This window comes from Delphinus delphis, chromosome 18 (genome assembly GCF_949987515.2).
Source record: "Delphinus delphis chromosome 18, mDelDel1.2, whole genome shotgun sequence".
Classification (NCBI taxonomy): domain Eukaryota; kingdom Metazoa; phylum Chordata; class Mammalia; order Artiodactyla; family Delphinidae; genus Delphinus; species Delphinus delphis.
In genome coordinates this window covers 46,848,479-46,865,368 of record NC_082700.1, presented here as the reverse complement: position 1 = coordinate 46,865,368, position 16,890 = coordinate 46,848,479, and positions in this window count along the sequence as shown.

The window sequence follows — 16,890 nt, the reverse complement described above, 5'->3', positions numbered from 1 at the left end:
GGCATTTTTCACAGAATAGAACAAAAAAATCCACAATTTGTATGGAAACACAAAAGACCTCGAATAGCCAAAGCAATCCTGAGAAAGAAAAACAGAGCTGGAGGAATCAGACTCCCGGACTTTAGGCTATACTACAAAGCTACAGTAATCAAGAAAGTATGGTACTGGCACAAAACAGAAATTTAGTTCAATGGAACAGGATAGAAAGCCTATAGATATACCCATGCACATATGGTGACCTTATCTTTGATAAAGGAGGCAAGAATATACAATGGAGAAAAGACAGCCTCTTCAATAAGTGGTGCTGGGAAAACTGGACAGCTACAGGTAAAAGAATGAAATTAGAGCACTCCCTAACACCATACACAAAAATAAACTCAAAATAGATTAAAGACCTAAATGTAAGGCCAGACACTATAAAACTCTTAGAGGAAAACAGAGGCAGAACACTCTATGACATAAATCACAGCAAGATCATTTTTTGACCCACCCATTTTAGAGAAATGGAAATAAAAACAAAAATAAACAAATGGGATCTAATGAAACTTAAAAACTTTTGCACAGCAAAAGAAACCATAAACAAGACAAAAAGCAACCCTCAGAATGGGAGAAAATATTTGCAAATGAAGCAACTGACAAAGGATTAATCTCCAAAATATACAAGCACCTCAGTATCAAACAAACAAACAACCCAATGCAAAAATGGGCAGAAAAGGACCTAAATTGACATTTCTCCAAAGAAGATATACAGATTGCCAACAAACACCTGAAAGGATGGTCAATATCACTAATCATTAGAGAAATGCAGATGAAAACTACAATGAGGTATCACTTCACACTGGTCAGAATGGCCATCATCAGAATATCTATAAACAATAAATGCTGGAGAGGGTGTGGAGAAAAGGGAATCCTCTTGCACTGTTGGTAGGAATGTAAATTGATACAGCCACTATGGAGAACAGTATGGAGGTTCCTTAAAAAACTAAAAATAGAACTACCATATGACCCAGAATCCCACTACTGGGCATATACCCTGAAAAAAGTATAATTCAAAGAGAGTCATGTACCACAGTGTTCATTGCAGCTCTATTTACAATAGCCAGGACACGGAAGCACCCTAAGTGTCTATCGACAGATGAATGGATAAAGAAGATGTGGTACATCTATACAATGGAATATTACTCAGCTGTGAAAGAAACAAAATTGAGTTATTTGTAGTGAGGTGGATGAAAATAGAGTCTGTCATACAGAGTGAAGTAAATCAGAAAGAGAAAAACAAATGCCATATGCTAACACATATATATGGAATCTAAAAAAGAAAAGAAAATGGTTCTGAAGAACCTAGGGGCAGGACAGGAATAAAGACACAGACATAGAGAATGCACTTGATGACCCAGGGAGGGGGAAGGGTAAGCTGGGATGAAATGAGAGAGTGGCATTTACATATATACACTACCAAATATAAAATAGATAGCTAGTGCGAAGCAGTCGCATAGCCCAGGGAGATCAGCTCTGTGCTTTGTGCCCACCTAGAGGGGTGGGATAGGGAGGTTGGGAGGGAGATGAAAGAGGGAGGGGATATGGGGATATACGTATATGTATAGCTGATTCACTTTGTTATACAGCAGCAGCAAACACAACAATGTAAACCAATTATACTCTAATAAAGATGTTTAAAAAAGAAATTAAATAAAATGCTAAAAAAAAAGACAGCCACCTCTATAAATTTAAACTAGTAAAACTACCAAGGAATCTAGCAGTTCCCCTTATCTTTAAAGGTGTGACTTCAGAAATAAACTCCTAAGAAATAAAAACCAAAACCAGAAACAAACAAACCATGAGCCAAATTTGGTTTGTTTTTCGTCTATTTGTTTTTTAAAGATAATCCTGCGCTAGCCCACTGACTTAAATAATCCAGGCATCAAATACAGGTTCTTCAATCACTGGATTTATTCAAACAGAAAAGAATTCAGACCTCATAGAGTGTCTTTATAATATAAGAAAATAATTTGTCTCAGAACAATTGATTTTGAATCATTTTGACTGCATAAGTCTTTGAGAGAGAGGTCAACATATTCTAATAAAGCTATGCCTTGGTTTTACTGAGAACCAAGCATTTTGTTTTTTAATGGCAATGGCAATAGAACAATCCTTTTAAGCTGGAAATCAAGTTGTTACCTATTCTTGGTAGATCATAGCTAACACATCACATTGAAATTGCTTCAACAAATATTGAGTCCCTCCTTTATGGAAGATGCAATATTATGTGCTACACCTCATAAAATACTTTGAATTGCCAGAAAATGGAAACCCCTTCTTCAATTTTTGTGTGCTAATGGCGTTGAAAACAAAGAGGGTGATTCATGTAGAGCAATCCATATTAAAATTTAAAATGCATTAAAATTAAATAAAGGGCATACTTCAAGAGCACATATAATTTACATTTGGGTAATAAGAGAATAGATACTTCCTTTTCAGAATTCTCCCTTGGTATTCCATGAGCAATGTCAACTATTGATGCCTTCAGCTTATAAATGTAGTGCAGTCATAGAAACAGAATTTTAAAATCCATTTGCCTGGCCTCATTCACTCCAAAAAAAAAAAATTGTCTCTATTGTATGCCTCTTTATCTACTTCCTGATAGCTTCTCTCATTTAATTTTACTGGTACCAATCGTGGTTGGGGTGCGTGTGCGTGTGCGTGTGCGTGTGTGTGTGTGTGTGTGTGTGTGTGTTTGAGCTAGGAAATGCAGAGCAGAGCAATGCAGTAATTCTTGGTCTGTTACACTCTCATATTACACGCACACAAGAGGACTGCATTAAGATACGGAACATTCCACAAAGTCAATGAGATTCAATGAAATTTCATGGAAGTTGTGTGTGTGATAACACTGGAAACCTAGAATTTCTTCCAAGCTGATATGTTCACACCATGTTGAGAGCAGTTCTAAGGCTGGGCTCTATGTTTTTGCAGTCCTATGGGACCAGTCTCTTAAGCTACAACTCTGATTCAGGTGGAAGGATGCAGGAGATATGGCCTTCAGGGGAAATTTACTCTGCAATTTCTCAGCAAGGCTGGACTCTGCTCAGTAATTATCCTTGCTCCGGGGAGATCTTTGTTCTTGACAATTCTCCAGGAAAGGGATGTGGGAGGAGAAACCACCCTCTTCAACCTCTAGATTTGCCTACTGACTTGGAGTCACTGGAGTGTGCCCAGCTTGCTTGAGGAAAGAATATCAACCCTGGCATGAGTCCCCCGGAATAGCAGTAGGACAGCCCTTTTCAAGTCCTATCCGTGTCAGCCTGCCTCATTTTCCATTGGCCTGAGAGAACTTTCAAAAATCTGCCTTGGGGGCTTCCCTGGTGGTGCAGTGGTTGAGCGTCCGCCTGCCGATGCAGGGACACGGGTTCGTGCCCCGGTCTGGGAAGATCCCACATGCCGCGGAGCGGCTGGGCCCGTGAGCCATGGCCGCTGGGCCTGCGCGTCCGGAGCCTGTGCTCCACAACGGGAGAGGCCACAACAGTGAGAGGCCCGCGTACCGCAAAACAAAACAAAACAAAACAAAACAAAACAAAAAACTCTGCCTTGGGAAGATAGGTGTACTAATGCCAGAGCCACTCCATACAGCACCTTCGTGCAGATATGAAAAAGGCACCCTTCTGGGCAGATGTAGCCTCACCTCAGGGTGCAGGACCCAGTGAGCAGAGTGCAATGGATTCCCCTGCGCCCCCCTACAATTACCTTCCCCACTGGCTGCCCTTATGCAGGGCACAGTTTACATATACAATAGCTATGAGTTTCACTATTCACTTGCTGTTGTCACTTCAAATATTATGAACAAAACAGCAACCATCAGGATTTTCAAGCTTAAAATTTACAATTTTCAGCAGCACCTTGATGACATGCCATTAAGTGAGACTTGCTGATAATAACCCCCCTGATTACAGCCCTGGCTTTCCACTTTACCATATCCTGTCTGATTCAGACACATCATTACCAAGGTTATAAGCAGATGTATCAAAGATAAAGCCTTACTTTAAGATGAGTCTTGCAGTGGTTTATCTGTAAGACGTGATAAAATTTCTCTATATTGTCAAATTATTTTAAATCTGTCTTAGGTGACTTCATATTGCAATCTCTATCTGTACTAATCATCAGGTCATTAAATAATCTTGCAAAAGAATTGTTAATGTACTCTAACATAATTCTAGAGAATTTCCCTTGAGGTCCATGATGTTATGAGAAGGAAAAAAAAAGAGTTAACTTAGCAGCATGCTAGGAATATACTCCTTTTCAGCTATGCCAGCAACATAAGCCACTCCCTTTTTTTAAAAAAAAAAATTTTATATTGGAGTATAGTTGATTAACAATGTTTGTTAGTTTCAGGTGTACAGCAAAGTGATTCAGCTATACATATACAAGTGTCTATTCCTTTTCAAATTTTTTTCCTATTTAGGTTATTACAGAGTATTAAGCAGAGTTCCCTGTGCTCTACAGTAGGTCCTTGTTGGTTATCTATTTTAAATATAGTAGCTTGTATACTCCCTTTTAGCTATGGGAGAAGAGTCCTTTGCAGGGGCTACCCTGAAGGCACAAGGCCCAGAGAAGCTTATCTCCTTGGAGGCAGGGGACTCTCTCACACAAAAGGGAAAAAAAAAAGAACACAAATGTCTTGCTGCTGACCAGAGAGGGTTAAATAAGTAGCAGAGAAGTGAAAATAAATAAGATCCCTGCCATCTCCGGGCTGACCCACAGCACTGTACCTGGAATAGCATAGGCCCTCAATGAATACTTGCTGAATACTTGAACTGGGGGTCTACTGCACAGTGACCTTGTGACGTATGTCACCATCCAAGGACTCAGTTCCTTCAGATGTGGAAAGTCACTCTGGAGTTTTAGCTCAAGTTCAGTACACGCCGTTAGATTCCCAGATGCCTGGTGTTATTTTAAAAATTCCCAAATGGGTTATATTTTTCTATATATTTGACACAAGGGAAATGCCTGTGATCGCATTGCCTCACTGCATAAGCATATCCTGACAGGTTTTTAAAAAAATTAATAGCTATTTAATTTACCAAGAATGTTGGTATGATTAAGGACATGTTGGTTCCAATGGATTAAGCAGCTCATCACATTTTATAAACTGCCAACATGTAATGACACTTTCCTCTTGAGGATGAGTTTCATCAAATTGAAATGCTGGTTTCTGGTTTATAATTCAATCCATTTCACTGACTCACAGAGGGTGGAGTAAAATGACAAAGTTTTTTGGTCCTTCAGTCAGAGTTTTTCATATTACCGGCTGATTATGCATTTACTTTTTTACCACATGAGGTGCTAAGTAGAACCAGGGTCAGTAGTTACCACCCTGCCTCTGACTTTTATGTATTGTAGAACTGCCCTCAGATAAACATGTCGGATTAGAGGAAACAAATAAAGCATAAGACTGTCATTAAACCGAGGAGTGTTGGAAGGGCAAGGAGGGAGAAAATACCATGGCCATGCCGGCTAGAACGCTCTCCAAAAGGAGACTCCAGTAACTCTTCACCCCCAGGTACACTACATACTAGCTACTGTTACTGCCTTTGTAAAGGTATGCAAAACACTGGCCAGACACAGCATAACAAAGTGTGTATTGTACATACAAGGACGTAGGAATATAAATACAGAAAACCAAGTGCTTTCGCTGTTGAAAGAAGAAATTAACTCATTTGTGCAGACAAGTTTCTGAACTCGTTAATTAGATTCAGACTTTAGCCTTCCTTACCCCCTCCTACACCCCTACTTTGTTTGGAATCAGGGATTTCTTATACTTTAGACCAAGAGGGCTCATACAGCTGTGGAAGTGTGCTCAGGAAGGGATCCAGAGAACATGGGGATTGTGTGACAGGTGGGAATTCTATAAAGACGTACAAGGACTTAACTAAATTATAAACTCTTTGTAGTACTTTTGTGATTGTTATTTGTTTTGGTTTCTTTTTGTTTGTTTTCTCTTCTAGTTTAATTGAGGTATAATTGACACACAGCACTGTATAAGTTTGAGGTGTAGCATAATGATTTGACTTGTTTATATCATGAAATGATGATCACAAGAAGTTTAGTGAATATCCATCCTCTCGTGTAGATGCAAAATTAAAGAAACAGAAAAAAAATTTTTTCCTTGTAATGAGAACTCTTAAGATTTACTCTTAACAACTTTCATATATACTGTACAGCAGTGTTAATTGTATTTATCCTGTTGTACATTACATCCCTAGTACTTACTTATAACTGGAAGTTTGTACCTTTTGACTACCTCCATCCAATTCCCACTCCCCCAACTCCCATCTGTAGTGTCTTTTGTATTAAATATACGTTCTTTTCTAGTTAAGCCCATTCAAAATAGAAAGAGTTTGATTTTGAATAGATTGCTGATTTAATGTGTGGACATATTTACAAACCAAGTATAGCCAGTTGTGCAGTGTCTGTGTCAATAGAAGAGAATGGTAACGTAATGACAGAAGATGAAGGCCTTAAAAGGATCCTGTGTATTTCTCCTCGAAAAGTGTTTCTGGGTTTACGTTTAATTAGATATGTCTGAATTCTGGGCATTTGAAATACTTCCAACAAAATAACGAAGCTCCAGTTCTGACAAAGGGGGAGGACCAGCCATCTTCCCCATTCCACTGACTGCACACCTCCTCCCAGCCCCTCAAACTATACAGGAAGCTGCCCGTAGGTGCATCATGTGCATTAGCCTGAGAAACAGCAAACGAGAAAGTGGTCATGGACAACGGACCTGCAGACAATTACAACTTGAGTGTCTCCTTCGATGCATATAAAAAGAATTACATGCACACCACAACAAGAGCATTCTCTTCTTCAGAGGCAAAGTCCTCTTCCGACCTTGTCTTTTTCACCCTGGGAGTGGAAGATCAAGACAAATGTAACCTCTACCATGACTTTCTCCTACCTTAGTTATTCTAACTTAAGCTGTCTTGCCGATACTCACCTGAAGAGCAACAGAATATTAAAGTGACAGATCTGTGATATTTATGTTTCATTTTGATTTTCCTTAATCCTAAAGGAGGCTACTACAGAATTTTAGAACCCAATATCTCTGTGAAGATATTGAGTACAAATCTAGTCACTGTGTCCGTTAGTGCAAAGCAGTGTTTCTCAAGCCCTTTCATGCAGAATACTGGTTCTAAGAGATGTTAACAGATCTACCATGAAGTCAGGCATTTCTAACCAAGTAAGTTTGGAAGCTTTGCCTTCTGGATGACCTTCTTGCAATTTCTTGATGAACTCATAACAAAAGCTCACGGAAGTACTATTATAAAGAAAATTCTTCTTTGTTGAACCCATGGTTTTCTAAACTTCTTTGACAATAAAAGTTTTGAGAAACACCTACAAGCATCTTGTAGAACGAAAGTCAACAAAACATATGTTTGGAAAACACTATTGTTTAAAGAACAACAGGAATGGAGCAACTATTAGGTGTATGTAAAGGAACTAAACCCATACAAAAAACAGAATGTTTTAATAATACGTTAGTATTTTGTGGTGAAGAAAACTTCTTACAAGTCACTAGAAGAGTGCATCTATGAGCAAATCATATTATGGTTATAGTTTTAAATGAAAATGGAATATACTAATGTATCTTCATATACTTTATTGGTTGCCCATTTACTCTTTTCTTAGAATGATAATATGATAACAATAGTTTTCCTTTCTTAAATATTATTTGGATTTACCATATTGAGTACAAACTGTACTTTAAAAATTCAGAAATTAAAATGCTGAGTTTCATTTGTGAAGCTGTGAATTTCATACCAGGCCAAGTTGCTTTCTTCATTTATTTCCATTCTTTGACCTATTAAAATAGTTGAGATTGAAAAACAATCACTTTTCTTCCAGATTCTCACGATTGAAATATAGGTGTTTCATGAGCATATTTTCCTAAAATCTTTTGGAGTTTGACATTTTCACAGGCTTTCAACCACAGAATCATGCTTACTTCATTTAGCATAAACATGCTTAAGTATCAGTAGATCATTTACAGCTCTTATCAGGAGGAACTAAGGGGCTACACACTTGAAACACAAGGCCCTGGTTACCACGATAAAATGTGGCATCCGTGCTTACCTTTATCCTGATCATGGAAACTTGCCTCTCCAGGATGAGCCCTTCTAACCTGCCTCATTCCCCGTTTATTACACATGTGGGGAGAGAACTCTGCTTCCCTTTACTCTGCTGTGTATTCCTAGTCCCTATCCCTGGCCTGGGTTCCTCTGATCCTCTTTATCCTTCAGAGACCCATCGCTGGGTTCCAGCATGTACTGTCAGCACTGCTTGTACGAGTCCTCTTACAGACGGTCCTGGTCAGCTCATTCATCTCCAGCCAGAGCTTCCCTCTCACACTTCTTGCAACTACAGTGTCTAGAATCACAAGTACAGCAGTAAACTAATAATATTATCAGGGGTCAATTTTAAAGAATCATTGACCTCTCCCGTTGCGGAGCACAGGCTCTTGACGCGCAGGTTCAGCGGCCATGGCTCACGGGCACAGCCGCTCCGCAGCATGTGGGATCCTCCCGGACCGGGGCACAAACCCACGCCCCCTGCATCGGCAAGTGGACTCTCAACAACTGCGCCACCAGGGAAGGCCAGCATTGACTTTTAAAAGGTGTTGAATAAACTAAAAAACAGGGGCTAGAGCCTAAGGCAGGGGTAGGACACCTAGTCTTATCTGTCAACTCCTGTAATCTTTCTGAGAATCACTGATGCATCATCAATGTATACTTTAATTTGTCTTTCCTTAGCAACCATCTCTTATTTGGCATCTACCCACCATGACACATTTTACCTGGAGATTTTGGTAAAAATACCCGACAGAAGAGGACTCAACTCAATTTCCCCTTTCTCATTTCTCCTTCTTACTACTTCTATTAGGGCTTCTTCCTGGCCATGGGGTTTAAATGCTTTGCTTAGTCTAGTGGCATTCAAAGTTGGTCTGGGAAACCCTGGGAGGGGGGAACCAAGACTCTTTCAGGGAGTCCATGAGGTCAAAACTATTTTCATCATATTAAGATGATAGTTATTAGCTGACTTTTCTCTCACATGCTTTTATAAGTGCACACATTTCTATCAATAGAAATCTCTGATGGTAAGAACCAGTTGTCCGGGTTCAATTAATGGAAGTTGCCAGACAATGTGCTACCTAATTTCATACGCACAAGTATTTAATTGTTACTGTAACGCTAGGAGACAGATACCATGTCAGCTCTGCCAATGAGTACACTGAGATTCAGAGAGGTGAATATATACATCTGTGGCCTGCACAGCACTGTACTCCCCTTAGCCAGAATTTGAACCTAGATTTTTCTCCAGTGGTTTGACCTCTACAACTCTACAGTAACATTTGCCTAAATAATTCCATTATTTCCCTTTTAAGAAAGGGCTAGCACCTATACAAACAACTTTCTCTTTAGATTGTGTGATAATGAGGTTTGAGTCTTTCCAGGTAGGGAATTGAATGTGATGCTCTATCTGACTGTCTGTAGATGCAATAATTTTCTACTAATTTGTATGTGAGCCATCAATTAGAATACTATCTTCTTTTGAGCAGAAAGATGTTTTTTTCAGAAAGTCAGAATCTCCAAGACTGCTCTCAAAAATATGAGTTCTACTCTGTGATGCTGGTTATCTAACGTGATATGCACAAGTGGAGGATGTCACTGGATGAGCTTTGTTTTACGTGGTCTTTGACATTTTAAGAAAGACCGGCAGGACTGCCATTTCCTATTACACTTGTAAATGCAACCAGAGCACACTGAACAATGAGCCACCCAAAAAATAAATAAAATTTCCAAAGTGCTGTCTGAGCATCTCAGTAAGATCAAAGAGGCCAGTGGTATTTTTGCTGGGCTTGTGTTTTATGATCTCAGAATACTTCTGACTTATTGATCATTCTCTGCACCTGCCAATCAGCCAACATGGGTCAGATGTTGCTAAGGCCAAAAAAATAAAAAATAAAAAGTAGTTACTGATTACATGGCACCAACCAACTGATAAAATCCGTTTCATCTGCTCAGTTGCCCGGCTGCCGTGGGCGCTACAGTTGCGTGTATTAGTCTGCTTATTAGCCCTTTAATTAGTTTTTTTCTGTATGTGTAACTAATCTCTTATTATGGACGTGATGAGGGCAAATGTTATTTGCCCACTGCTTCCGCGGACCGTAAAATCTGCTGTATCGATGTTTTTAGCCAGGCATTATACCTGTCTTCCATGACATGGTTCCCTTTAACAAGAAACATGTAGAAAAGGCTTTCTACCATATTAAAAGTGGCTAACTTGAAAATCTCTTTTCTAAAAATGTGAAAACTGACTGTGACTCCATTTGAATAACTCACTGTATGGCCTTCACAAGAAAGTTCACTGGGGCCCATTGTTTGGGATATTATTGACTTAACATTCATTAAAAGACTCATAAAAACGTACTTCCTGCATGTTCAGGGCATACTGTTTAAGCTGTAAATATGGCAATATGGGTGTAAATATTGGCTTAAAACTCTTCTTTGAGTCATTTATTTCCTTTATCTTATTGTCTCAAAATCGGCGTTCTCTTCTGTTTAGCCTGGCCCTTTCCCAGTCTCCAAATGTGCTTTCTGAATTCCCAGTGGCAGTTTTGCTGGGATTCTTCCCGAAAGTGTCAGGGGGCACTGAACTAGGATAATTTTTGTTCTCACTCTGTTCCAGACACTCCGTAGCGGCTGAACATGAAGACGGCACTCCACTGGGATGACCTTTGATTCTTGGCAGAGGACAGAGATTTCACTGAGGGAATTCACTCTGCCTGAGGAGTCTCGAGTGTTTGTTGAGATCTCTGTGGAAACAAACACTCAGAGGGGCTTTGTGGAACAGTCCAGAAATAATTGAGGAAACCAGGAGACTCCTACCCCCCTGCACAAAAAATGTCAGGTTACACTTTCTTTTCAGGACTCCCTAATTGATGCCCTTGTATAAATAACTGCTATTTCCCAGCACTTTCTCTTTCCCCTTTTACTGAGAAAGATACAAAAGTCAACCGAATCAAGACATAAATTCATTTTTACAGCTGAATAAGCTTTGTCCTTGGTTGTTTTAAAATTGAAATAAATGGGAAAATATTTGTTAGAGAATAATAAACACACCCAGGTATTTGCTGCTCTTCTCGGGCTGGGCTGAGATTGAAGTGGCTCGGTGAGACCACCTGTGTTTCTTGGTGCAAGCCCAGCAGAGCTTCAGAGTTTGTATAGTTGGATTCAATCCAGCGACCTGGCTACATTCTTGGATCTCCTACTCAACATGAGGCATCAAGATCACTGGAAACTTTAACAAAAACATCAACAACTAGAAGAGCCAGTTAGCCTATGGTTTGACCCCCAGCCTGCACACCCTCCCATCAGTCTATCTCTAGTCTTCTGGGAAATTAGTTCAACCTTCAAGGCAGGAGAAGGGGCAACCTGAGGGTACAGCTGCTTAATCTCCCGTAGGAGATGAAGAATCTACAGTCACCCCAAAGCACACATTTAGATGGTTGCTTTTCCATCTGCTTTCCACTGGCTGAATGGATGCCTCCATAATAACTCTAAAAGCATCAAAGGAAAAGCAGCACACTCTGTGGCATTCCATGATGGAATCCAATAAAAGAAACATAACTCAAAATCATTTCAGAAGCAATGAATAAATTGCTACTTAGAAGCAGCTCCTCAAGGAAGCTTGCTCTTCTGCCCAATAATGTAAAACCATCCTGAGAACAGTAGCTGAGGAGAAAGGAAAAAGATAATAAATCTTATTTTCCATTTGTCCTTTTAGCATATTTCAAAATAATTTGGATACTTTCTGAAGTAGCTGTTTTGGATGTTTTTATTCACGTTCCCAAAGGTCTACTTAGTTTAACTACCTTTATCTAAAAAAGATGGTAAAATGGCCATATTAACTTTAATAGTAGGAAGAGTGGGCTATGGCTAGAGTTAGGATCACTGCTGAGTCAGCCAGCCTTGGTCTCAGGACCCAGTCTTCCAGTCCCCACTGGTGTGACCTTGGACAGGTAAGTTAACCCCTTTCAGCCTCAAAGATCTCAAAAAGTTGCTCACACAAAATGAAAAGATAGGGTAAAGATTCTAGTTTCCCAGTGTGTTTCATGAACACACTGAGTTAGTAGGTATTATGTGAAGAAAGATTTTTACTTTTATTTATGTTTTAGAAATGCTCTATTAAACAGAGTTAAATGGAGTTTTGTGACAGGATTGGTCACATCTTTTAATATACTAATTACTATCATAAATCGGAGGGTGGGACTTCCCTGGTGGCACAGTGGTTAAGAATCTGCCTGCCAGTTCAGGGGACACGGGTTCGAGCCCTGGTCTGGGAAGATCCCACAGGCCACGGAGCAACTAAGCCTGTGAACCACAACTACTGAGCCTGCGTGCCACAACTACTGAAGCCTATGCTCCTAGAGCCCGTGCTCCCCAACAAGAGAAGCCACCACAATGAGAAGCCCGCGCTGCAATGAAGGGTAGCCCCCGCTCGCCACAACTAGAGAAAGCCCACGTGCAGCAATGAAGACCCAACTCAGCCCAAAAAATAAATAAATGTTCCTTTAAATAAATAAATAAATGGGAGGGAAGATTATGATATGTAGAAATATCTAAACTTATTTGACTACGGGGCTCTTATTCATAAAACATTATGGGAATAGTATAATGTAAGGTGGCCTCCAACTCTAAAATTCCATTTTTCAATCTGAAGTAGCTAATTGCAAATTGGCATGTATACAAAGGTCATCATCACAACCATGATTACTCATCATTGAATGATGTACTTCACAGGTGGACGTGTGGGAACACGGAACAGAACAGGCAAATATAAAGTCCTACCTTAGAGGGAGGGTTTTCTTATTCTCCACCTCATCTCCTCACTCTTGGGGGGCTGATCTCTCTGCACACATGGCCTTGGTCAGGGAGATAAGGCTCCAGACTTATCATAATGTAAACTGGTATAACTCATGGCACCCTATTATTCTCCTTACTTTCTCTACAGGGCAAGCAGTTGACAAGGTCTATTTCTCTACTCAACATTATACCCACCACACATATGTCATTTCTCTTCCAGAAAATAAAATAAATTTTATCTGCAAATATTTTAAAGCAATAACCTCAATTAAGTCTTATACTTTAACTAGAATGGTTTCCTCAATCTAATATTCATGTATGACTGACCCATGCTTTATGTTGAATTTTATTAGTTTCTTTCTCTTTATTGTGATTATAACTTAGCATCACAGGTTAGGAAAGCATAAATGATAATAAATGTGAGTAATTAAATTGTCTTTCTAGTGACAATTCTGTTAGTGTGTTTTCGTGTCTCCATTGTCTACTTCTCCCAGATTGTAAAAAGTATAAAAGCAATCTGTGATTATTTTATGTGTATGATAAAGAATATTAGGTTAATTAAAATTTTAAGTAGATTAATATTTTAATTATAAATTTAAACATAAAGTTATAAAAATAAATGTTAAGCATGTTTCTCTGTCAACAATTATTCCTCTACTGCACTTTAATGATTAAATCCATATTTGGTTATGCTAAAACTTATTTAACGCATGGTGGCCATGAAAATGCTCCTCTCAAATCTCCTGTTGCATGGAGTGTAATTGACTGATGGCTTCAGCTGCTGCTCTCTGAATCCACCACTAAATCTGAGCAAATGTCACATTTCCCATGAGCATTGCTGAGAGACACAGTACTTCTTTGATAGGCAACTTTGGCTAGAGGACTTTCTATCAAGCTTGCCAAAACTGTTCAACTGAGTTACTAAGACCCACCCAGACTTCCTTCCTTCCCTCTCTCTTTCACAAGGGTGAGTCCTGCATTGTGGCCTGATGGCTATTCCTCTTCATTTTCCCTCACTGGCATTTATCCTAATAAATCTCTTGTATCACTAATTTTACCTTGGCTTCTTGCTTTTAGAGGATCAGAGCTAACATGAACCAATTCCCTATTTTTGGACATTTAGTCTATTTCAAGGTTTTTGAATCTGTTTTTAATAAATAGTATTGCAATGAAATTTCTTGTAAGAGCTGATAAATGGCCATTATTAATTAATTCTGTAGGATGTAATCTCAGAGGTGTAATTGTGGGTGGCACAGAAAGTATAATTTTTAGGGCTTTTGAAAATATACTTGAAAAATTGCCCTCCAGAAGTTATTCCGATTTACGTAACCAAAGCCAATTACTTTTTTCTTTTGGGTTGTTTATACTTTTTCTTGGTAACCTGTAAGTGAGTTTTACATATTAAAGGCAATAAACTTAGTGAAATAAATTTAAATGTTAACAGTTATTGACATAAATAGTTCCAAGTCAAATAACCATATTAAGTGAATTCCACCTACTGTAATAAAACTTAAACCTCACCTCACATTCATGGGTACACACACAAATTCACAATATCTAGAAAATATTGTACATAGCATTATTAAGTTGAGCAAAGCAAAGATTTGTCTTCTGGAAGAATTTCTATGGAGGCAATAATATTAAGAATTGCTGGTAAATCATCTTGGTGAGCAGCTAACAGAACCTGGCAGAGATAGCAAAGGAATTTTGTGTGGGCATGTGCATTAGTTTACTTTCCAAAATAATCCCATCTGGATGCATGAGAAATGTTCTGTCTGTTTCAGCTCATTAGGAGACAAGGTTCAAGCAAACATGCTCATTGATTTAACATGCTGGATCCACGAGAAATGAGTCACCCCTTGCAATTTTCTTCACCAAGTTTGGGATGGAGGATGACCCACATGCATTTTTTGAGTTGCCCATCAGTTCATAGCTTAGAAAACCATATTTTATTGGCTGTCTCTAAATTGGGCACCCAAAGCAATTTGACACTTGCGGAGTGGGAGAGAATGAATGGTCTCAAGCTTAATTCTTATTTTAATTGATTCTTTAACCATTGGGGTCAAGGAGACATTACTAATTTTAAGTAAAATAGTCCTGTACAAAGATATCTCATATAACCCTTAGTTTATTATACTGAATCTCAACATAAAAATAGGCCTTAAAAATGTAGTTTAAAGGGGCTTCCCTGGTGGCGCAGTGGTTGAGAGTCCACCTGCCGATGCAGGGGACACGGGTTCGTGCCCGGTCTGGAAAGATCCCATGGAGTGGCAAGGCCCGTGAGCCATGGCCGCTGAGCCTGCGCGTCCGGAGCCTGTGCTCCGCAACGGGAGAGGCCACAACAGTGAGAGCCCGCGTACCGCAAAAAAAAAAGAAAAGTAGTTTAAGTATGTAGTTTAGAAGCTGTACCATTTTTCCCATGTAAACAATGTTTATTTCCTGTTCATTTCTATAGACAACTACTGACCAAGTCTTGGATTCCCAAGTGAATAATAAAAATCTTACTAAGCCCATAATGGACTGTACAGGAGCTGTGAGAAGTTACAAAAAAGGCACGATTCCCCACCCTTAGGGTTTCCCTGGCTAGTAAAAACAGAAATGAAAATGCCTGAAAACCATTTAGGTCCATTTAAAAGCTCCAAATTATCAACTTAACTTTTAAGGGGCAGTAATAGAGAAAGGGAGCTTAACATTTGCGTTACTGACTTGAGCAAAACAAAAGAAATGAAACCGGCCTATTAGAAGGACCAGTGAAAGATGCGGCCCTTCAGAATATTACATCTTCATTTTCTTGGAAAATGCTTGCTATTTTAATTTTTCAGCATATCTCTTGAAACCATAATCTATGATGATTAGTGTGTTAGTATTTTTAAAACAGATCACTCCATTTGACTCTGACTTCTATACCTTAACAATAGGAAGGTATGTGGTTGTGCGTGTGTGTGTGTGATCATTTTAATTCTGTGGTGTATGCTGTAGTTAGAATTCTTTTCAGTACTGGGATCATGACACTAACGGCTTTATTTTATTTTTTATTTATTTTAAAATTATTTATTTATTTTTGGCTGCGCTGGGTCTTCATTGATGCACACGGACTTTCTCCAGTTGTGTCGAGCGGGGGCTACTCTTCGTTGCAGTACAGGCTTCTTTGTCATTGTGGTGGCTTCTCCTGTTGTGGAGCATGGGCTCTAGGTGTGCAGGCTTGAGGAGTTGCGGCATGGGGGCTCAGTAGTTGTGGCGCACGGACTTAGTTGCTCTGCAGCATGTGGGATCTTCCCGGACCAGGGATCAAACCCATGTCCCCTGCACTGGCAGGTGGATTATTAACCACTGCACCACAAGGGAAGGCCCCTTAACAACTTTTAAATCAGTTGTATGAAATAACCCCATAAGCAAAACCACCCGAAATAGTGTGAATAATGTAAAAGTTTATATTTTTATATAATCAACAAAACCACTTATACTGACATTATTTAGTGATTTTAAATAATGTTTTCTCTATTTAAATTACAATGACAGAAATGCACCTGTTTTTATCAAAGCCAAAGAAGTTGATTAACTGAGGACAAATGCAGGGCCCCAGCTGCCTGTTTGACAATTTTAATTGTCCCTCAAATTTGGATTGAATGAATCATTGTTCTCTTTCTGTCCTAAACTGTTAAATTGTTATTTTCAGCATGCAAAGTTAAAGACTGTCATATGTGTTCCAAAAATGAGTACATCTCAGAAGGAGGAAGAGTTCCTGCGTGTTGTGGCTGAGTACTGGCCGCCCAAAGATGCCCATGTCCTAATCCCCAGAGCTGTCACTGTGTTATATGACATGTCAAAGGGGAATGAAACTTGCAGATGAAGTTAAAGTTGCTAATCTGTTGACCTTAAAATAATTAAACCATCCTGGATTGTCTGGGTGGGTCCAGTGTAATAACAAGCATCCTTAAATGGGGAAAAGGGAAGCGAAAGAGTCAGATCCAAA